The sequence below is a fragment of the Hylobates moloch genome, unplaced genomic scaffold, assembly GCF_009828535.3.
Source record: "Hylobates moloch isolate HMO894 unplaced genomic scaffold, HMol_V3 SCAFFOLD_5, whole genome shotgun sequence".
NCBI classification, from domain to species: Eukaryota; Metazoa; Chordata; class Mammalia; order Primates; family Hylobatidae; genus Hylobates; species Hylobates moloch.
In genome coordinates, this window is record NW_026652280.1 from 143622367 (window position 1) to 143645551 (window position 23185).

Below are 23185 nucleotides of genomic sequence, written 5' to 3' on the forward strand. Positions count from 1 at the left end.
AGACGTGGGCCCACCTACAACATTTATCTTTTATGAAGTATGTGTATGTGGACAAATTCCTTAACTTAATTGCGTCTCAATTTCTTGATCTACAGAGGAAGATAATAATGTCTACATTTTTACTGAGTTTGAGAAGGTTAAATGTGAAATTAGGTAAAGAATACGTGCAAAATGCATATGCACAATAATTTTTAGTGTATCATTTTTTGAATTAGCAGAGATTATACACAACCCAAATGTCCATCGGTAGGAAATTAGTAAAATAAATACAATAAATATTATGCATCCATGAAAAGGAAAGAATACATTATTTGTGCACTGATATAAAAAGATCTTCAATATAGAATATCATATGAAAAGTATGTGTTAGAAGAGTGTGTATGGTATGCTAAAAGGGATCATTTATGCAAGATTTTTGTCCTTAATCTATTTTTCGTACCTAAAACTTGTATTACATTAAAAGTTATTCATTTCTCTAAGGCCTTCTTAATAGATTTTAAACTTTGGAAATGATTATCACAAGTCCATGTTGCATTAGAATATTTATTTACCATAAACACTGCTGATGCTTTTTCCAAATCATTGCAGTTTAATATCTGTATATTGTTCTGCAAATATATATCTAGGGACTTATCAAAATTAGCATGACCATATAATTGCAAATTTGGGATTGTATAAAATATAATTCCACATAAATGCTTATTCAAAGACTTCTACAGATGAAATTGTTTACTTGACGTAGTGAAGCCATTCTCACCTGTCGTGTAAATGCATGCTTTCATTGAAAGCGTGTGTTATGAAGCATGGCTATTTCTGAGGTACTAGTGGGAATTATTTATGCAGATCAATTGTGCACACTAGGTAAGGATATATCCTTAAACTATTTAAATTAATTAGTTAATTAGGACAACCTAGATACATCTCTGATTTTCCAGATACCTACCTAGGCTACATATGGATTCAATTTTAGGGGATCATTTCATGACAAGAAAAGAGTGTGAACAGGGCAAGAGAGACTAGAGAGATTAGGAATTGCTCCTAATTTGGGGGTAGAGAGGTATACGAAGGCTGTTTATCAAAAGTAGTATAATATTTTACATTAAATTATTAACTAAAACTTGCCAACTTTCAGGCATATATTCACTTCCTCATTCTTAAAAAATTTGAAGATATCATATTTGAAACAAAACTAAAATTTTCAACTCCTGTGCCACATTAAATAAAAAGAGAATTGTTTTTTCTAAGTGTTTTTTTTTTCCTTTTTCCCATATATAGGCTTTTCAGAAAGCTCAGTATATTAAACTTCTTTTGGAAAATTTTTTAGAGATATTCTGAATATTTTCAAGATCAAGAAGCATTTTTACTAAGTGAAATTATTTCTACCATTGTTTTCAGACAGAAATGCTTCACTTTAAGAATAAGAATGTAATAGACATGAAATGTCAAAGATACAAAAGACATAATTCACAATATGAATTATTCAAGACACAATAGGACTTAGTGTCATACAAGTATGTTCACCATAAGATGACTTTAAATACTGAATGGTGTAGTACATTTAAAGTAAATTTATTATGCAAAATTTTGATTTACATACTTGACTTTATTAAATACATAAATAAGTGACCATGCTATTTACTTTAAGAAGAAAAATTTGTGACCCAAGAATTAATCAACTATCTACATTAATATTATATATGTACACATTTGTAGACATACAAGAAAACGAGGTACAGTGTGCAATAATTAGTTATAAAAGCAAGTACTTACTATTATGCCCAAATGAAAAAAAGTCAGACATATCAAATCAATTAATGGCCTAATGAGCCACTTAATACAATTCACTTTTTCCTTTTGTTTAATCTGAGATGTGTGTGTCTTTCCTGAAATGTATGAATAAAGGAGAAAGTCTAAGCAGACTCCATTTTCATACATAGATTGAAATGGGAAAGGGTATAAAAGTTGCAGGCAGATGTACAGGATGAATAATTCTGTAGATTCAACATAAGAACTATAATTATTATAATAATAATTATTATTATATAACTATAATATTGTATTGTATGTTGAAATTTTGCTGAGAAAGTAGATTTTAGGTGCTCTTATCAAAAGTAAAAGGGTAACTATGACAAGTATGTTAATTTGCTTGTCTATAGTAACAGTTTCACTATGTGTATCAAAACATTACGTTGTACACCTTAAATATATTCAATTTAAAACAGAAATTTTTTAGGTAATTCATCTGGAAAATGTCTAGCTTTTACAAACAAACCATAGTTTTATTTTAATATCTCAGCAGCATTCTCAATTGTTTTGTTTGGTAGTGAATGAACTTTGGAGAAAGATGTGCACCCTTTATGAAATCCAGTTATACCAGAATGTCTAAATGTGTTCGTTGAGCTTACAAATAAAACTACAAAACAATTTTTAAAACTCTTCAAAAAGTGGGCTGGTAATTGAGGATTGAAATCTGCATAAGTATTGAGGAACAAGTAAAAAGGTTGGAGGCCAAATGGCATGTTGAGACACCCTTTGAAAACCTAATAAATACCTGCATCACAGATTTTAAATATACAATTTATATAGAGAGATGCACTATTATTTAGTTCACTTCTGGTTACCTCCTTCAAAACTGTAGGAAAATTGGTTAGTAATGCAAGTTCAACGTAGTACTAGTCTAAGCAAACCATGATGGAAATAATACCTTAGATTTTGAAGTATCTACAACTTAAAAGCAGACAATTGAAACTTTATGCCACAGAATATTAACACCATATTAAGTTGTCTCAGAGTTACAGAACCATCACAGGCTCTTCTAATTGAGGTAAGCAGGTGATTCCCTGGAGGGATTTTTAATTGTGGAGGATCAATAGACAGGAGGGTATATTTTACAAACACATCCTTAGAGACAATCTATGGTGTCTTACAATATAATTGATTGTAATAAACTATATTTCAAACATGTTGCAAAATCCAAGGGAATGCTTTACTAGTCATAACAGAAACATTATTCCAAGAAAAACAAATCTTCAAACATGTCTCATATGAAGGCACTACAAAATATATCCTTCTAATTTCTCAAATCTCTAGAAATTCAAAATCCCATCAGGTTTCTTAGAGTTGCAAAGAAAAGCTATTAATTTTCATTTCTTTTCAAGACTGCATATTTGTGTAGGTCACTTTTTAATTTAAACTGCTTACCTAACCTATAAAATGCAGTTAAACCAAGCAATTGTTATCAATCATGACTCTAGAAATGTAACCTTTAATTTTAATTTTATTACTTGCTCAAAATGCAAAACTTTATTCAAATGTCACATGTTCCCTACCCTCCTTTTCACAAAAAGAAAAGCTGTTTTACTAAATAGTATCCATCAATGCTCATTATTGCTGAAACCGTGGGAAATTTTACCCTAAATTTCACAATGCACAGTAGGTTTCTCTTCTCTGTTTATCCACACCATGTGGTCTATGCATGTTTTTGTTTTTTCCTGCAGTGGAAACCACTGTCATCATAACTTACAACTGAATTCTTTTTTTTTTTTCGACAGTCTCACTCTGTCACCCAGGCTGGGGTGCCGTGGCAAGATCGTGGCTCACTGCAACCCTCGCCTCCCGGGTTCAACCGATTCTTCTGCCTCGGCCTCCTGAGTAGCTGGGATTACAGGCATGCATCACCACGCACAGCTAATTTTTGTATTTTTAGTAGATACGGGGTTTCACCACGTTGGTCAGGATGGTCTCAATCCCCTGACCTCGTGATCTCCCTGCCTCATCCTCCCAAAGTGCTGGGATTATAGGCGTGAGCCATCGCGCCCAGCTAACTGAATTCTAAAATAGTAATGAATAACGTATTTATGCATAAGATTTTAATGCCTTAATACTGCAATTATGTGAGCCATACACATAAATGTATTACAATAGAGATATATTTTCATCTTCTGAGGTCAGCTTTTCAAATACCATGACTTTAAAACACTTTGATTGCCTGATATTTTAAAAATAACAATGGCTCACACCTGTAATCCCAGCAATTTGGGAGGCCGAGACCTGTGGATTGCCTGAGCTCAGGAGTTCGCCACCAGCCTGGGCAACACGGTGAAACCCCATCTCTACTGAAATACAAAAAATTAGCCAGGCGTGGCAGCACGCGCCTGTAGTCCCAGCCACTCGGGAGGCTGAGGCAGGAGAATTGCTTGAACCCAGGAGGTGGAGGTTACAGTGAGCTGAGATTGTGCCACTGCACTCCAGCCTGGGAGACAAAGCGAGACTCTGTCTCAAAAATAAATAAATAATAATAATACATTGTTATAAAGAAAATATAATTATACTTGTAAATCCAGAATCATTTTTTTGCTTAGTCTGATAAAATTCCTCAACGTTGAAAAAAACATTCACATATAGTAGTGCAAATATTGACTTCAGGTTGGAAATAAACACAAACAATACCTTCTAAGAGGCTAAAAAAAAATAACTAGAAAAATTATTTTTTATGGTCCAAAACCAAAAAGAGAAAACTGAATTTTCGGAAAAAATACAGCGTTCTAAGCTAAGGAATTCTAACAATCATTAAATTTGTTGAATATACCTAAAAATAACAAGAAGATGGTGCCCTAGGACACAGAAGTTAAAAGTTTCTGGTCAAGAATGACAACCTTACTATAATACATGTTGTATAATTTAGTCAAAGAGGCGTTGACCATTTCTCCTTACTTTCTTTTCCTTAGGAAAACCATGTATGTTTTAATAGATTAAATACATTTAATCTCAAGGTTTGCTATAAGGCAAAGTGGTCATTACATTAAAAGGATGATTTTCATACCGGAAACGAACTAAACTGAGTCATAAAAACTCACCTGACAAATGTTTCGTTTTCCTTTCCCATGTCTACCAAATACTTTTATAAAAATTCACTTGAGAATCAAAGGACTCATAGCTCTATCGTGGAGACTCTGTCAACACTAAATAAAAAAAGTTCGTTATTTAGAATAAGTACAAGGAAATCTGTCAACTATTAGCAGTTGTTTTGGGATTGTTTGTTTCTCAGTTTGTAGATTAGTAAGTAAACTTTCTTCTTCTAAACTCATTTTCATTTCACACATTTTCATTTAAAGCCTGCTACTGTCAGGTATTCTCTTGGCACTTGGAAGCTGGCAGTGAACAAAACAGACTAAAATTCCTACCTGGAGGTTTTATTTTCGTGGGGTAAATGTAGTAGGAAATGTTGGGGGTGAGGTATTTGAAACTGTAAATTGGATCTCTGGGATTGACTTCACTAAGAAAGTCAATTTTGAATAATGATTTGAAGGAAGTAGAGAACCAACCATGTGGATATCTGGAGGATACCTGACCAGAGGGAACAGCAAGTGCAAAGTCCCTGTGCCAGAAACCTGGCTGTGTTGTTGAAGGAAGAGCAGAGAGACCACTGTGGCCAGAGTGTGTGGGTATGAGGAAGTATAGCAGGAGGCAAAGTCAAGGGCACCAGATTGCACAGTGCTTTGTAGGCTCCTATAAGTCCATGCTTTCACTTTGAGACAAACAGCTATTGAAGAGTGTTGTCAGAGAAGTAAGATGACCTGACTTCATATTTAAGGGATTGCTTGGGCTGCTAGGAGGACAACAGGCTATATGGGTACAAGTGTTGAGAAAGAAAAATGATATAAGAGACAATTGAACTAATCCAGGCGAGAATCAACAGAAACTTGGACAAAGATGATACTAATGGAGTGTTGTGAAGTAGTTGAATTTGTAACACATTTTGAAGATGGAACCAATAGGATTTCCTGATGGTCCAGTTGTTGCATGTGAGACGAAGAGTTCACGGGGGTCCAAACAAGTATTTGGACTTGGGTAACAGAAATAATGGTGTCACTATTTACTAAGATGGGAAAGTTCGTACGAGACACTGGTTTAGGGGATATATCATTTGATAAATTTACGATATGTTAAGTTTAAAATGCGTATAACGTATCCAAGTGGGATGTCAATCAGGCAGTACAATACATGGGGCTAGGATAGAAAAGAGAGGTTTTGGGGGAAGCCATTAACATACAGATTATATTTTAAAGCATGAGAATTGATAAAATCAACAAATGAGTTTGTGTGATTAAAAATAAAACAGAATTGTCCAGGGTCTAAGCCTTGATTACTTATTCGCAGGTTCAAGAAGGTAAGAGGAGAAAGAGGGGCTAGAAGTACTTGATCGATCATTTCAGCTCCTGATAATATATGTCATAATTATATTATCTAAGAAATAATTAATGAACTACTATTTGGTTACATTGATTAATTACTCAAATAGGTTTACCAAATGCAAGCCTGTATTTTAAAATAAAAAGCAGTGTCAGTTTATTGGGGGGATAGACAAGCAAACTAATGATAATAGGAGTAGAGCATGGTTTGAAAAGACAAGAACTTTGAACAATGCATGGTATAGAGAGTTTACTTTAATCAGACTGAAAGTTTTTAGTGAGCCATATTTGATGAAGTTGACTAGGACTGTTTAAAAAGTTATTAGTTGCTGAATGGGCACCTGATATTTCAGGAGATAGCAACACCATGTATGAAAGTTCAGAAGCATGAAATAGCAAACTATGTGTTTGATGTAACACATATATGAAAGAAGATGATGGAAATGAGAATAGTAATGTAAGCAGAGATTACATTTACTGAAAAAACGTTATCCTTAAAGTTATGGTGATCACAGATATGTATTTTATAATATCACCCTCTATAGAATGGCACAGGGATATCAGAGATTAGGCTTGCTTTAGTAAGAACAATTGGACAATTTTACCGCATTTCAGGCATGAAATGAAGGGCGTGTGAACTAAGGAAATTGAAACCAAGTTGGAGAGAACTGTGTACATTCAGGAGATATTCGGAAGATAGAATATACACACTGGAGAAATCATATGGAGTGGTAGGAAAGGAATACGAGGAGTTCAGAGGAATAACTAGGTTTCTATTTGTATAAATAAAATATACAACAATGGAGGAGATATTTTGGGAGAAGGAAAGATGAGTTGAATTTTAAACATACTGAGAGTTGTCTGTTGCCTTGATGACATGTAAGTTAAGATGGTGATAAGTAGTAGACCCCAATACATATGGGGTCTAGAGTTCAGCAGAGTCCAAGGTTATATATATATATAAGGTTACATATATATATATATATATATATATATATATGTATAGCAACTAATATACATGTATTATATATAATACATTTATGTGTGTGTATATAGCAACTAATATATATGTATTTTATATGTATTGTGTGTGTGTGTGTGTGTGTGTGTGTGTGTGGTGTTTTCAAATAGATGGAGTTAAAACTGAATTTAGATGGGGTTGTCGAGGCGGAAACAAGGTGAAAAGAGAACAAAGGACAGAATCCTGAAAATGCACCAATATGAAAGAGGCTTTTCAACCAATAATGTTTCTATTCTCAGTCATTAAAGAAGTAGCAAATCCCTCACAAATGAAAATGAAAGTTGTTTCAAGTTCTCCATCCATTCTCCTGCCCTCCAGTACCTCCACATTATCCCTAAAAATAGTTTATTTTCTTTTATGTGCATAAAAAATGATTTTTTATTACACAGCAACAATTTCTAAGCTCCTGCCTTTCCACACTTCCCCTTTTATTATAGATGTGGCAAAGTTGCATAGGTGTCAACCAAATGCAGACCTAGTAGTGCCTAGGAATGTTAAGAAGGTCTACCTTGTCGTATGAGTTCATGGGAAAGACTTTTATAATACCTCCTCTACCCAAAAACACACGTTTAGTGGGAAACCTGAAATAACACCAATTATGTCTTAGTCTTTCAGTTATATGGAATAAGTTACCACTTTTATAAAACCTGTGTATAACCTATATAGAGATTTTGTACTTTTTTCCACATGCGAATTTTTGCAAAATTCAATAAAGCAACCAAGCCTAATCTATATGGAATCAAATAAAACAAATAGAAGACAATTTCCGTGCTAAATCAATCATGGACAACACCTTCAGTATTTCATAGATAGACTCTGCTGACCAGTGGTTCATGGAATATAAATGGCTTACTTCATACCTCCTTAATCTTGCTGTAGTGCTTTTCTGCAATTAGGTAGGGCTATTCTGGGCAATTCCCTGTGACAATTTTATTTGAAAGCCTAGACTGACAGAATACCTCATCCCTGCTCCCACATTTACTTTGGGGTTTAGGATACAGTGATTCCATTCACACTAAATATTCAGATCTGTCACTTTAAAGTATCGTTGCGGCGTCTCTGCTCTTCTCCTGCTCTGGAAGGGAAGCCTTTCAAAGACCCATCAGAGTGGAAGCAGTCAAGCAAGCACATTTTAGAGTGACAGGTCTATATCCAAACTCTATGGTCTTAATAAAATCATTATTCTAAGAACTGAACATTTTAACTCCACTAGAGCCACTGTGGTCTCCAGCCTCTCTCCGTTAATCATTTCTAAATCATGTCCATGGGCAGGAGAAATATCTCCAGGGTAGTTCTGAAACATGGCTGAACTCAGCAGTCTGTGGAAGCAGGCACTCCGAGCACACTGAAGAACTTTTTCCAATATCTTAGGTTTGCAATTTTGAAGAGTGTCACTCAGTTGCAGTTATTAAGGGGAAGAAAGAGAGAGAGCTGGTTTGCCAATAGCAGTTTTCAAAGGCCCTTGCCATTACTAAACTATAAAAAAATGATCAACATGGAGCCCATTGGATATTTGTGCAATTCCTACATTTTGGCATGGTGCACTTACTTTGGCAGCCTCTGGTAGTGACAGACCATGGTCACTGACAGCAGAAGGATTGCAGGTTGACATTGTGATTCACTGCCAGACTTGTCTGGAAACTGCTTGCCTGATGCTTGGAGCCAGTCCAGGAAGTTTGTCTCTGAAGTTTACAAAAATGATGCTCATGCTCAAATTAACCTCAACAATTTAAAAATTGTTAATCCCAGCCTTTTCCTGCTAGAAAATGGTTAATCCCAGCCTTTTCCTGTTGTCTGAACTTCAGCCAGTTGCTGACTACAATGTTATCTATTGGCTTGCTTACAATTGATCACCGGCATGTGCTTTATCAGTGCATAAATGTCCAGGTACCAATGGGAGTGCCAACCTAACACTTCTTTAGAAGCTATAAAATGAACTCAAGTGCAGAAACATTTGGGGTCACCAAGGATAGTCATTATAAAACAGTCAATTCACCATTGTAGTAGATCTTCTGAGTTTACTGTCCAACACAGTCTGGAGAATAGTGGCTAGACTGTTGTTGATGCTCAATAGCTAGAAAAAGAGACAAGTTGAATTGCTAATACACTGTAAAAGTCTCTAGACACTTTTAATTATCATTGCTGTTTTGTATAATATCAGTGTAATAATATCTTTTTCATTAAAAGTTAGAAGGCTTCTCTTGGTTAGAGAGATTCTGTAGAGTAGGGGCTAAGGATGTGAGCAGTAAGAACCAGACTGCCATGAGTTGAATTTTAGTTCTCCCAATTTCTAATTTTATGATTATGATCAAGCTACTTTCTGTGCCTCAGTTTCTTCATCTATAAAATGAATTTGTTTTTGGCACCAATAGTAAAGCACTTAGAATAGTGCCTAGCACTACAGTAAGTAGCATATAAGTGTCAGCTACTGTTGCTTAAGAATCATGTTTTGTTTGTTTGATTCTCACAAACCCGTAGGAGGAAAAACAAACCTACATGGCCTAAAGGTAATGCCTGGCCACAGACAAATTTACCCAGATATTTAACTCACTAAAACTGGATGTTTCATCTGGCTTATTTCATAAGGCTGCTGTGAGATTTAGCTAATGAAAAAAGTACAGTGTCTGGAACATGCAAATGATGAATAGATTTTATCATTAATGCTATTATTGTTAACATTTTATGCATTACTAAGACTGCATTCTAATTATTGATGAGAAATACATTTCATTATAATAAAATGACCACACCACAACAATCACAGAACATTAGAGTCAGAAGAAATCCTAGAGACTATCAACTCCACCCTATAACCCAAGAAATGCCTCCCTTCATCACTCCCTGCTACATAGCTAAAATAAACAGACAAAAACACCCTAAAATGACCTTTGACCATCTCCGTTGAAGGTACAATAACTCTTTCATTAAGTAGCCCAGTACAGTATACATATTTTAAAATACTTACAATTTATTCCTTTTATTTACCCTAAATTACTGGCCATTTTTCAACCTAGTTGTTTAAGCTTCTATCCTAATGGTTCTTTCAGAATCCCCTAATTCTTCTATATCATATCTTATGGTCTCCCTTATATTCCATTAAACTTTTTCTTTTCCCTCCAGGCTTAAAATTTCTAGTTTCTTTTGCTATTTCTCAGATAACCGTGTTTTGAGTTTCTTCATTCTAACTGCCCTCTCTGAGTGTGTTCTATGTTGACTATTTTTCTCCTCAAATGTAGTACCTAATGGAATATAATACATCCCTTTCAGTACATGGTAAAGGGGAAATATTACTTTTCATCTTGGACATTATATGTAGCCTAAGATCAAATTCATATTCTTGGTAGCTGAATCACAGTCTTGACTACTTGAAAAGCTTATAGTCAAGATGCTTCTAAATATCTTTCTTACAAATTGTTCTTATTTTTCCCCATATTGCTTTTTTGTAGCTAGGTCTTAGAAACTAAAAATAGGGCTGCACATTTATCCCTAATACTTCTCAATCTGTTCAATTTAGCCCATTATTCCATCCTGACTTAACGTTTTTTAAAACTTAGTTAAACCTCCCCGCTTTTTACTATTCATATATTGTGAGAAGTTTGCTATCAGTGATGTCCTTGAAATCCCTAGAGTGTTGAAGGTCACAGCATCAGTGGTTAACCTCTCTTCTTAGTATAGTATTTTTTGATATGCTCATTCACCAGTTACAAATTTCTTAAGTATTTTAACACCCAGCTCAGTTCTACTCAAAGTTGCCATGAGAAGACAAGTCAATGCTTATGGCTATAGCTCTCCTCTAATTTACTTGCAAGAGCTGTATTATTAAAACAAACATAAAACAAAAAATCACAGTATACTGGCAGGACCTGTACCATAAGGTCTCCATTTAGAAATGTGGAGGAATGACTTATGACATGGTTCAGTGTGCTCCGCTCATGCTACTCATCTCACTTGTCTGGCCTCAGTATGGGAAAAATAAAGGTATCTCCCTTATTCTGTATGAACGTAGGCAAACTCAAGGAGAGACTCCCTGTGAATTTTCACAAAATGACACATTCTCCTACTTATAGAATCACCTTTTTCTTGTGACCTACAAGGAGGGACACTGGAACCTCTCCTATGTTCTGGTGAGGTGACAGACAGCTGACCCTCATTTGGTGTATTCTAAATTTTCGAAAAAGAAGTTAGGTATCCCTTCCCTAAGACCATTTAGCTTTTTTATTTTGTTTTATTTTATTTTATTTTTGTGGAATGGAAAGTCACTTCAGGATGGGTGTGGTGGTTCATGCCTGTAATCCCGGCACTCTGAGAGGCCGAGGCAGGTGGATTACTTGACTTCAGAAGTTTGACACCAGCCTGGGCAACATAGTGAGTCCCTATCTCTACAAAAAAATGCAAAAATTAGCTGAGTTTGGTGGCATGTGCCTGTAGTCCCAGCTCCTCGGAAGGCTGAGGTAAGAGGATCACTTGAACCCAGCAGGTTGAGGCTGCAGTGAGCCATGATCTTATCACTGCACTCCAGCCTGGGTGGCAGAGTGAGATCTTGTCTAAAAAAAAAAAAAAAAAAAAAAAGAAGGAAGAAAGTCACTTCAAGTGTTTTCTGTTTTACAGTTGGAGGTATTTACTCATTTGACAAGCACTTATGGGGTCCTCAATGCATACCTATATTTTGTGCTACGTATAAGGGATATAAATTTTTTTAAAACAACACAGTATTTTTGTTGAACTCATGATCTAATTAGGAAGACATTAACAAATAAGTACAAGCCAATGTTGTAAAAACTGCACAATAGACCGTGCATAAAGAACTAATCAAGCAGAGTAGAATTTGTATCACCTACCTAGCATATCAGAAAGGACCACATAGGAGAGACAACATTAGATCCCAGTATTGAAGGATGAATGCATCTTTATCAGGATTTAAGGGAAGGAGAAATTCGTGGTTAAAAAAATAATGTTTCAGGCCAAAGATGTACAAAAAAGTTCAATAGCACACACAATTTTCTACCGACCTGGCTCTTTGGTCTACCAACAACTCCATGACAGGCCTTTGCAATAGACTATTCTCCCAGCTTTTGTCCTCATCTTCTACAGCTTATTCCATAGTTGACAAATAGATTTTTTTTTTTTTTTTTTTGAAACAGAGTCTCACTCTGTTGCCCAGGCTAGAGTGCAGTGGTGTGATCTCAGCTCATTGCAACCTCCGCCTCCCGGGTTCATGCCATTCTCCTTCCTCAGCCTGCCGAGTAGCTGGGACTACAGGCGCCCACCACCATGCCCAGCTAATGACAAATAGATTTTTATAAAATCAAAATAAGATCATTTCACTAAGTACTCGAACTGTTCCAACGACTCCCATAATAAAATCAAATAATAGGTATTCCATAATAAAATTAAGTAAAAAAAATGATATCCCAGAGAAAAATCAAAGTCCTGAAAATGTCCTCTCAGGCTTTACAGAATCTCCAGTCCCTTACTTGACTAACATTCTGACCACATAGCTTTGGACTGCTCTGCCCTAGACCTACTGGTTACTTTGCTAGTACTCAAACACTCCAAATAGCCTTCTACCTCAGGACCTATGCATTTGCACTGCCTCTGCCTAGAACACTCTTTCTACAGATAGCCACATGTTTCATTTGTTCTCTTCTGCTATATCTTTGCTAAGTTGTCATCTAATCTAAAAAGCCATCCCTGACCATGTCATATAACACCCTACGACCCACACTGGCATTTTCCATCCTTTTCTTCCTGCATTAATTTTTGCCACAGCACTTATCACTAGGGATTTTTCTGTATATTTACTTGTCCTTTGTGCCTTATCCACCCCCCCTCACTATAATATAAGCTCCGTGAGGGCATGGATTTTTTTTTTGTTATGTTTCTATACTATATTTCCAAGTATTTCCACAGGATTGAAATTTAGAATGCAGAATCAGAGGAGGCAAAGTTGTATTGGTACTGTTTTATGAAGAAATTTGTATGATGTGTTAGGAAGAATGGACTTTTACTTTTCAACAAAGGGAAAGTGTTGAATAACATTGAATCCTTTGGAAGCCAAGAGTGAAATCTTTGGACTTTGTGTGCCAGGAAGGTCAAACACCTTTCTTTTCATGTTAAGCTGTACCTTAATATTGTTTCCAGCTATGCAAGCCCCCAAAAGGGAGCTGTTTTGCAGCTAACTAGAGTTACAAAGACTTTTATTTTCTATAATGATAACCAACATAGACTTATTGAACCTACCAGCTTCTTTTAATGGCTACTAAGAAACCACTGAAGCATGTGAAATTGGAATCATTGCTATTTGCATATTTGAATCAAGAATGAGAAATTAAAAGAGTCACAAGTTAACATAATTTTATAATGAAGTAAGCCTGCTTCTGTCAGTGCTGAATAACATGAAAAAAGAATTTACATATTACAAGGATAACAGACAAGTTATACAGTAAACTTCTGATATCAACAGAGATTTTCAAGCAAAGAATAATGAACACATAATTTTAGTTACAATGTTGACTTTGTTGTGCATGTTACATAAAGTATATGAAAACAAAGTCTGCAAACAAGGACTCTGTGGGTTTTTTTGTAGCAACCAAAGAACATGTCAAGTAGACTTTGAATAAATGGCAGTTGTAACCCAGCAAGCAACCAAAATTCAAGGTGAGATTCTAGGAAGAGATGAAACATTTGTCCTCTCTATACGCTAATAGCCATTATTAAAAGAATTTTGAAAATGTTAAGTTGGTTTCAGAAAATGCCAAAATTGCAAGAAATACTCCTAAAGTATATAGATAAACTTCCTCAGCTATTTGGTTCATTATTTTGAAGGTCATGTAATCCTATCTCAGTAATTGCTGATTCATTTAGCAAATATTCAGCTAGACAGGTACATCTCTTAGATTCTAAAGGAAATGGTAAATGAGAGCTGTATTCATGGAGAGTTACATGATAACTTGAGTAACTAATTATTTTTCACACTTTTAGCCAACCAAAAGCTATAATAAACACGATCCACACATTTTCTCCCACCCTTGTCAAAACAGCAATACAATTCTATTATTTTCTGCTTAGTGATTTGAGTGATATAAAAGGAAAAGAAATTAACAAAATTCCAAATGAATTTCATGTAAAGAAAATTGTATTAAGGAAAAGTATCACAAATTTTTCTTTAGACAAATACAAACAAATGAAGATTTTTAAAAAATATATAGACTTTTCTTATTTATTTGTGATAGTTTGAATATGGTAAGGAGGTTAGAAAGAATCTCATGTTATCCTTTCAACAGCTCTAAAGATTAAGTAATAATATCTTTATTTTACAGATGAGAAAATGGTAATTCAGAAGGCTTAAGTGACTTATTCAAGGTTACAAAGCTAAGTAAGAAGCAAAATTGAGCTGTAAACCCAGGTCTAGCTGACGCTAACATCTTTGAGCTCCCTAATATTACAGGCAGTGTTACGCACTGTGCTCGTTTCTGAAGAATAGAATTTTTATCAAATTCTTAATGACATATATCATATTGAAAGATGTAATAGTCCTGGCTTTCTGTGGGATCACAGGCTAAACACAGTGCAGGTGGAAATCCACTGGACTGCCTTAATGTCATTGGCCAGGAGGCCCTCCAGCATCATGAAGTAGATAAAGTGAACTTTGAAGCTTCCTTCCTAAAAGCAGGCTGAGCATCTGTCCTACATACTGTTATGGCCAGCATGTGTCCTGACTGGTGAGTGTCCTTTCTAAGGGTTCAGATGTCTGGTCTGATTGATTAGTGCCTTCACCAGGCTCACTGAGAAATACTTTGAAAATATAATAAATATTCACAAATCTTAAACAATACAAACACCATTCTGTATTACAAACATGATTTCCAATTAGTTCCATGCTGCAGCTTCCTATCACCATTGGGAGACTTTTGTTTCTAACGTCTTGGGTGTCTCATCCAAGGGTGGCATAGCTTTCTTGTGAGATCACTTGTTACTTCAACATCCTTTTGAAAGGCATGGGTTATGGGCAATTCCTGTATCCATCCAAAGTGATAATTATCAAAAGAATCTGTGTACCCCAAAGTCATTTCTTTAATTACCAAGATTACATTTCAAATAGAAAAAAGAAAGGAAAACATTCTTTATTTATTACATATGTTTATTCTAAAAACATATTCTAACGTTTAAATAAGACTTAAAAATGTACGAGATAAAAGGGAATAAACGATATCACGTGGTGAAATAATTTTGAGATATTTATACACTGTAGATATGTGTACTCTCTGCCTGCTGAGGGCGCTATTCCAACAACACCATTCACTCCATTCCAGTTGGAACCATCCCCTTAAAAATCCTCCTCATTGCATAGTGGACATTTTCTTCATTTTCTCTCCTCCATTTTCCGTTGCTGTTTAAATCATTAAATTTACCCTTGCTAAGTGTTAAGCAGAGGAAAAGGAAAAAGAGCAATATAAAGGTAGAGCCCCTCTTAGACACAAATAGACTGCTCAGCAAGGCCCTCTATACTAGTAGCTTCTTATTAATGCCAGAAATTCCAATATTATTATCACGTCTGCCTTTTGTGTTGAGTTGTTTTCATCAGCTGATCTGGTTTTCCTTCCTGACTTGTTCCTCCCTCCCTTCTTTTCTTCACTTTCTGTTCCTTTCTCTCCTTCCCTCTAATACAATAGTTGTTTAATTCTCTAAACACCCCACAACTCTCCTATTGTCCTCATTTTACAGATGAGAAAAAAAAAAACACAGAAACCAACAGGTTATATAACTTGACCAAGATCATATACTTAATAAGTGGCAGAACTGGGATTCAAATGGGAAACAAGTTGTCTTCTTTTTTTGTGGAGAGAGAAAAATATATATATTTTTTATTAGCTCCCTAGCATGAACCTTTTTTTTAAAAAAAAAAAAAAAAAAGATGATAATAGCCTTGAAAAACGTAAGAGCAGATACTGGAAAGGAGAAAGGTCGGAGGCTTCACAGAATACAAGCTCACCTATTTCCCAGGGCCAAAACAATAAATGCTACTGTGTGAAGAGTGGCCTGATAAAAGATCATTAGCAAGTAACTTCCATCTTTGCTAAACAAGGTAGTATTAATATTAGGTTGGTGCAAAAGTAATGGCAAAAACCGCCATTACTTTTGCACCAACATAATAATGTAATTCTCTTAAGAAAATAAAACCAGGATATACCACTGAAAAAATAAATGTTGATTTTTGAAATATCTTTTCCTTAGAATTCTTGAAGCATTTATTCCTTTTAGATTATATAGTTTTTTTCTATACAAACAGAAATTTCAACATAACTATATTCTAAGGACACATCTATTATGACTTTTTAAAATTCCTGGCTGGGCTCGGTGGCTTACACCTGTAATCTCAGCACTTTGGAAGACTGAGGTGGACAGATCACCTGAGGTCAGGAGTTCGAGACCAGCCTGGCCAACATAGCGAAAACTACCCCTCTACTAAAAATAGAAAAAATTAGCCAGGTGTGGTGGCAGGTGCCTGTAATTCCAGCTACTTGGGAGACTGAGGCAGTAGAATTGCTTGAACCCGGCAGGCGGAGGTTGCAGTGAGCCAAGATCACGCCATTGCACTCCATCTTGGGCAAAAGAGCAAGGCTCCATCTCAAAAAAAATAAATAAATAAATATATGAAATACATAAAATTTCTTTTGTAAATAGTTGAATTAGTTTATAGATAAATAATATTAGCTCATAGATATCAAGTAACTCATATGCTAAATGTCTTCCATTTGTTATCACATTCAATATCCAAAATGATACAATGGTATTACAATTTTACAGATGGGTAAGCTGAGGCTTATTGGAGTAAAATAACTTCCTGAAAGTCAGTAAGCTAGGGAATAAAGAAATAAAGACCTGATCCCAAAACTTCATTCCTCACCACAGCACTATATTGCCAAAGACCAAAGAGCATGACTAATTTTTTTAATCAATGCACAATTCTTTTTATTTATTTTTATTTTTTATTTGTTTTGAGATTAAGTCTTGCTCTGTTGCCCAGGCTAGAGTGCAGTGGTGTGATCTCTGCTCACTGCAACCTCTGCCTCCCGGGTTCAAGCAATTCTCCTGCCTCAGCCTCCCTAGTAGCTGGGATTATAGGCGCCCGCCACCATGCCTGGCTAAAATTTTTGTATTTTTAGGAGAGACGGGGTTTCACCATCTTGGCTAGGATGGCCTCGAGCTCCTGACCTCGTGATCCACCCACCTTGGCCTCCCAAAGTGCCGGGATTACAGGCATGAGCCACTGCACCTGGCCTATACAATTATTATTTTAAAAATTAATAATGTTGTTTGTTTAAAATGTTTATAGTTTCTCTTTATATAGCTTATTAAATCTTCTCTTTGTCTTTGGACTAAAAAAATTTTTTGCTCTTATATTTCTGTGTAAGAATCTGATAATTTTTGAACCTAATAATTTTCAAAGTGCTAACTGTGTCTTTGATTGATAGAAAGATTATCAATTTTGTAATTTATTCCAAAGTTCAGTTGTTCTAAAATATAAAGAAAAGCTTTTAGCATTTTTTTCTTGATAAATCTTTTAAAATATATATTAGAATTGTTAGAAATGCTGGGAAAAAGAAAAGAGAAGAGGAGCTGCTGAAATTTAGAAAAGGCAAAGATAGAAAAGATGGAATCACTGAAGAAATATTTCATTTAATTCACAGAAGGCAGTCCCCTGTGTACTGGTATATGGGAATTACATGATAAAACTCCCTTACTTTAGTTTTCTGCAAATTATAAATATAAAAAGCATTATGAATTGCTAAAAAGTACTTCTTAATTTAGCATTTGAAAAGTTTGCATTGATATTAGACTATTAATATGTAACTGTGGTTTTATGGAAATAAATTAAAATCATTGTGGAGTCTCCTCTTCCTATCCATCCACCCTTAAGGTAAAACTTGATAATTATACTCAATAAAAGTATTATTCTTACCTTTCTTCTATTTAGAATATTTTCTTTGAGTATCAGGATTTGTCATTATCTTAATTCCTTACTTTTGTACTACAAATTAGAAGTTTTAAAAAAATGCCTTTGATTAAATGTGATTAAAAAGGTAAAACTCATCCTGAATACAGTGAGTTGAGTTATATAATCTCTGTTACTTTTCGTTTTCCAAATAACCACTTCCCTATTTTGTATGACCTAACTCACTCTGGCAAAGCATCTATCATCACCAATCAAATGACTAGTTCAGAACAATACACTCTATGTGAATGACATGAGACTGATTGAATGACAGAGATTTTAAAATATATGTATTATTTGTGATTGGGGAAGGATTGTACTAGTCAAATGCACAGAAAAGATTCATGAAGTAGAAAAACATCCAAAGTCATATGAGAAAGTTTTTTCCTATTTGAGTTCGGTTTCTAAGAGTATTATGAGTTTCATTTGGCGTTTTATCCCCAAGAACTAAAATTATATGATTTACCAAAGTCCTTTCTCTCTTTTTATTAAATAACACTTGCCTAAGAACAGTCTCAAATACTACAGTCAAGGTCATTTTCTGTAATTAATTGTAGTATAATAATAAAACATAAGTTATTTCTGTAGGTTAAGAGTACGCTTGTCTCATGAGTAATAAGAATATACAAAATGCATTTACTGATGAAAAAGAGCTTGTGTTTGCCGACGAGGACCTTCTTGGATTTTCTGGTGACTGTTTCAAAGTTCACTCTCCGTCTCCTGGCCCCTTTAAAGTGCTCTGTTGACCCTGAGCACCCTGGCTTCATTTGGCTTCACTGAGCAGAGCTGCCAATGTCTATACTCTTTAGCAAGACTTGGGTTGCTTTCTGCTTGTCTTTCTTTTCTGTTTTCTCTTCCTTTTACTTGCAAAGCTTTCAAGCTTGATATTTCCCGCAATAAGGATTCTTCTTCAGTTTATCATGGGTTCTTACTACCCTTTATGAGTCACCCATTTCTACAGAAATTCTGCATTTTCACTCCACAGATCAGTTTCCAAATGTCATTAGCTTTTCTTCATGGAGATACCTGTCTTTTTAATAGGCTACCATAGAGTCTTATTTAAAATCCCTACATTGTGTTTACTGGAATCTTTAAAATACTTAACATGTCACCATTAGCAATAATACATTAGCAATGCACCATTTCCCTACTTGGGTTTGTCTCATAGTATATTTTTGGGAGGTTTTTGTTGTTGCTGTTACTGTTTTTAATAATATATGTGTGAAAGTATTGCTACTCTCTCGAAACATTGCTACTATTTCTACTCCCTTAAAACATCTAGTTTATATTATATATATTATATTGATCAAATAAAAATATGGGTAACATTTTCTGATCTTTTTGTATGCCAGACACCATCCTAGGTAGTTACATGATATTCTTACAATAACCTTAAATAGTAGTCATTATTATCTTTATATTATTTCAGAGGAGGTAAACAACTTCCCTGAGGTCACCCAACTAATAAGTAGTAGAAACAAAGTTTATACCTAGATTTAACTGATCCCAAAGTAATGCGTTTTTCATCATTAACAATCTTTGCCTACAATCTTTGATTAAACATTACTGTCATGTCTGTAAAGTCTCTGATTTTGGATTTACACCAAATAAGGAATTTCCTCATCTGGTGAAGCTCTCATTAGCAGGCTTAGGAAAGATAGAAAGCCTGGGGGAAGCAACATACCTGACCTTCTCTCTCTGGTCTAAAGAGTGAGCCAAAATCTCCATCCCTAGGCTTAAAGACATGCTATTGATAGTTTTATTTGGTTTAAGATCTAATTGAAAAATGTCCTAAAGACTTGGAAGAAATTAGACTTGTTAGTTTATCTCACTGAGAAAAATCCTTCAAAGTATGTAACAGAAAGTATATTCCAGAATTTCTTTATTGGCATAGTTAGCTTGGTAAACCCACACTAGTCAAATAATATTTAAGGCAAAAATATCATCATATATAACCTCTCAAACAATAGGTTAATGTAACATAAATTCCAACTTGAAAGTATCATTCCACAGAGAATTAGCTTTATATTTGCTTGTCTTTTGATATATTGTTCCAATAACAAGACATGATGTTATTATTTCAGTTCCAGAAACCTGTGGAGAAAGCGCATGGAGATAATTAGTTCTACTTCCAGAGAAGATAAACATATCACAAATGTAAGTTTTCTTCTTACCAATGTAGTTATGGGATGGCTTCAGTTTTTATAAGACTGTTTTATTAAAGTATCTGATTGTGTTTGCATTAGGAATGTTTTCTGTTTGCTTTATTTTTGTCTCACTGTCTGACATTTAAGCTCCTTGAGAGCTTCTAAATCCACTCAAAATAATAAACGTTTGTCGAGAACTTACAACATTACTAGGTAGTTGTATTATTTGGATGCTTATGTTTAAAACAACATTATTCAGGTAGCAGATCTTTAATGTAAGGAAATGTTAAAGATACCCAATAATTAGATAAAACAAAATGCTCTAACTTGACTTACACCAACAATTAACTATGGTCATGGTTTTATAGAGAACTTAAAAAGAACCTAAAAGTTTGGGTCTTAGAGGCAACCTCAACTTCTGAAATTCATCAAACATCGTAATCAACCATATGCTTAGTGCAAGCAATAAAGAGTAGTTAAAATAAGAGCAGAACAATTATAACTGCAATTTTCCACTTTTCTAAACAATGGCAAACAAATGATAATACTATTTAGCCTATGCTAATTATTATTAATCGTAATATTTCAAGACTGTTTTTCAAAAACATTCATTTTCAAGACCAGAATTCTGTCATTTGAATCCCTTTTTTCTTTTCACAGAAAAAAATCATTTTGCTTCATATATCTATTAAATTGATATGGAATATTCATTTTTAATACCTATAGACACTTAGAGATGCTCAAACAAAATTGAGTGAGAAAGGCGAGTAGGAGCATATTTCATAGTACACACTTGTAAAATGTGAAATTTCCTTGGATCACTTTCCTGGAAAAAAATCCATAATTGAAATTGTACTCCAGGAATGTTCTGGGTGAACTGAAGAGCTTGATATGAATGATAGTCTAAAATCATTTTGTTGACGAAACAAACCTTTGTTTTGAGGGAATAAGTAGTTATGTTGCAGCGTATTCTGTGCTATCCAAGAAAATGGTCAGCAAATCTTTCTATGAATATGTAATTAAATTTATCTAGTCAATAATTGTTCTTTGAAAAACCTAAAGCTGAAAATTAAGAGAAGTCATGCACCTGGGCATCTGATTGACACCAGTTTTATTTGATATAATAATACCAGTTGAGTTCCATTGAGAAGTTGATAATGGCCTTTATTTACATTTAATTAGCACCTCTCTGGATTAATTCCTCATTTTTAAAACCTAATACATCCTTAATACTGGAAGATGTGAATCGAATATGACAACAACAGGTACCTGGTTGTTTTAATTAATCTGTCTAAACTGAGCATGCCACTTCAAATTCATAAAGATCAAGCTTTATGCTACCCTTAGACTTTTCATCATGTTAATTGGCTGCTGTGTTAGAAAATGATCTTTATATTATTGTCACTCTGTGGCAGATAGTACAGTTCCACTTGGTTATGATGAGCATGGAAAGTAAACATATAATCTTTATTTCAGATATTAGGCTAGAGGAAAATAAATAAAAGTATTAAGATTGGGTAATTCTAAGGGTGGGAGCATAGATAGTTAAAAATAACTGTCTGCATCTTCCAGAATTTTTTATAACGAAAATGGATTACTTTTATTTAAAATGATACATTACATCTATAAGTCATATATATATGATGTGTTTCTTTATATAAATAGCAAATACACCATATATGCATATATAGTTTAAATCCGTGTCTTGGAAGTCCAAGAAAAACAATCGTGGTACATATTTTTTTACTCACATTCTATTCTATTGCAATATTAATGAAGGTGAAGGTGAGAAGCAAGTCAAAAAATATTAGACAACGTAAACCTTAATGGCTTGAATAAAGAACAACATAAACGATGAATGAATGAGTGAATGAATGAGTAATGTCTTCCAATTCTTCCTCTTAGGAAAGTAGCTGAAAAAAAGTCATTTTTAAAAATTTGCCATGAAGTCTTATTTTTTTTACGTAAGTTGTTTTTTTAATTACTGTTCTCATTAGATTTTATTAAAGACCACATACTTACCATCAGATTTTAAGATTAGAATTTGTTGCCACTATTGAAATAAGTGATTACAGATTATATCAGAAGCACATTCCACTAATTTGTAATTCTCCATTAGCTATATTCAGATTGAGAAGAAAGAGGAACAATCTAGCTTGGGGACAAAGTAATCAAAATATAAAAGGATTCGTCAACAAATAGACAGTAATCAAAGGAATGTTATATAATTCTTTACAAAGAAATTCTAGAAAATAGAGTTTACAATGTCATATCCTGTTAATTCTGTGGATCAGAAATGATGCCAAACCCAATGAGAATTAATGCCAAAAGAGCCTAACATGTAACATAAATAGCTTCTTGTGATACTCTCTCTGCTTTAAGAACTTAGACTAATGTTGTCATATTACACAATTGTTGCCCTGTGATATTTGATGATGGAATTTGTACTATTTCAGCATTATTGCTAGAAAAAAAGAGGGTTCTGTTTACATCTCAAAGTTTATTTTATTTTATTTATTTTTATTTATTTATTTATTTATTTTATTATTATACTTTAGGTATTAGGGTACATGTGCACCATGTGCAGGTTTCTTACATATGTATCCATGTGCCATGTTGCTTTGCTGCACCCATTAACTCGTCATTTAGCACTAGGTGTATCTCCTAATGCTGTCCCTCCCCCCTCCCCCCACCCCACAACAGTCCCTGGAGTGTGATGTTCCCCTTCCTGTGTCCATGAGTTCTCATTGTTCAATTCCCACCTATGAGTGAGAACATGCGGTGTTTGGTTTTTTGTCCTTGTGATAGTTTACTGAGAATGATGTTTTCC